The sequence below is a fragment of the Chaetura pelagica genome, unplaced genomic scaffold (assembly GCF_000747805.2).
Source record: "Chaetura pelagica isolate M959 unplaced genomic scaffold, ChaPel_1.0 scaffold456, whole genome shotgun sequence".
In the NCBI taxonomy this organism is placed as follows: domain Eukaryota; kingdom Metazoa; phylum Chordata; class Aves; order Apodiformes; family Apodidae; genus Chaetura; species Chaetura pelagica.
In genome coordinates, this window is record NW_009953574.1 from 1,521,953 (window position 1) to 1,524,177 (window position 2,225).

Here is a 2,225-nt window from a genome sequence, read left to right on the forward strand (position 1 = left end):
CTCCCTGCTTGCTGACCTGTCCCCATGGGCAGAGGTGATGCCACGGGTCCCATTGACCTGTTGCTGAGGAAATTAATGAAATCCATTAAATCTATGAAATTCAAGTTTCTGATTCTGCCACCATCACTAGCAGGGCTGTTGGCTGCCCCTGGAACACACATCTCCTCCCCATCTCTGGGCATCCCCTCCACCACCCCTGGGGTTTCAACACGCCCCTCACACAGGCTCTGCCAGTGCTGCACCTCCTGGGGTGCTTCCTTCATATAGGCAGAGCCAGAAGAAAAAAACACAGCCTGTCTGCTGAGAAAAAGGTCCAGGAGGAGGAAAAACAACAACCCAAAAAGCCACAACATTCAAGAACATCTCTGGATACTTAAATTATGCCAATGTCCTTAAAAGCTGCTTGTGTTTGCAAAAATGTTTTAGAAATGGCATAAATCTTTCAAGAAATAAAATATTAGCAAACAAGATAGTGTCACAGATATTATCTTCTCTGGCACTCATAACAGCTCTGCTGCTGCGATGACCTCCAGCCACAAATCTCCCAAGTTTTCCAACAACACAGTCATACTCACTGAGAGACAAGGAAACCAAGGTACACATGTGATCTGCAGTTTTTTCCCTCCAAACTGGCAGCAGGAGGAAACTGCCCCTGGATGCTGGCCTGGCACCCCCTCCTGCCCCCTCCTACCCCATCCCAACTTAGCCCATCCCACTCAATCCCATCCCACCCACCCCATCCCAACCCCATCCTATGGCTCTCTATCTCTTGGCCACACTGGATGACAACCCTGGTGACCCTTAGGGATATCCTGCTCCCACTCCAGATGCTGCACTGGCCCCAAGGGAGGCACTCACAGCAGTTTTTCTGTGCTGGGAGTTCCGCAGGGAAAGCCTGGACTCAGCCCAACACAACACAGCTTCTGTTGAGCCTGCACCCAAAACTTCTGTTTTCCAGTGCAAAAAGAGCTTCTTCGTGGTCTTTTCTTTTTTTGTGTAGGGCATGAATGGGGAGTACAGGGAAACTGGGAAGGACTCTTGTTCCCAGTAGATGCTGGCCTGACATGGACAAATGACTCCTTAAAATATTGCAAAGACTATTAAAAGTATCGTTGATAAAAGGCAAGAAGCTGGGAAAATGGACTAGACTGGGTTATTTTTAGAAGCAGTGGCATCTGGACAGCATGCGAGTTGCTCTGTACAAATTTAGTACAGCTGATGTTTGAACAAAAACTCTGCTGGCTAAGCTGAAATGCCCCAGCACAGACACCAAGAGAAACAGCGACCGGCACAAACCAGCCGCTCCAACGCAGGCTAGAAAAACCCTCAGCCAAGTGTCACCCGGGGCCACCTAAACCAGCCACATGAGCCTCTGACCTAGCAGCCAGCACATGTGGAGGCTCCGGATGAGGGTCTGGCATGATGCTGCTGGCAGTGGTGGGTGGGGATGGCTCCCATGTCCCTTGGCAGATGTGTCACCCCACAGTGCCACCACAGCGGTGCGGGTGCCTGCAGCCGGCTGCTTCGCTTCAGGTGGGTGGGGAAGGGGAGGCTGTGCAAAGCTTGTGCCCTAACAAACACTGTCAGCATTTAATAGAGCCAAACTATTTAAAAAGCAAGTGCTGGTGACTCCTGACCTTGGACATTTTTGCCTGCCTGCATTTCTGCAGCAGCTGGGCATGGAAGAGGGAGAAGCCCTACAAGCGCAGTGCCGAGCTCCTCAGTCAGGGGACATACTTGCCTTACATCCAGAGAGACCATTAATTGCTAAAGGAAACCAAAGGTGGCCCAAGATGCATTTTCTCTCCACCTTTGCAAGGAATGAGTCTGTTTCATGCTGTTCCTGGTACATCTCTCTTGCTTTTATCTAGCAGGTCCAGGGGCCTTTCACTGGGTTGCCCCAAGAAGCTGGGTTGTCCTGCACAATCCAGCAGCAAAGTCTTCCCATGAACCTGAGTAGTCAGAGCTGACACTGAGGGTCTGGGGAACAGCAGATTTCCTACCATGATCAGTCCATGGGTGCTGGGCCCTGGCTCCATGCATCCCCATCCCCACCACCTCCATCATCTCCCTCTATCGCTCCCTGCTTGGCCCTTCCCCTTCCCCATCCCTGTGGGTTGTGGCTCTTACCCTGCAGATCCAAACCCCTGCCCTCCCTCCCTCTCTGAACACAGCTGGGAAGGCAGCAGAGATGCTCTCGATGGCTGTGTCGTGATAGCAGGAAT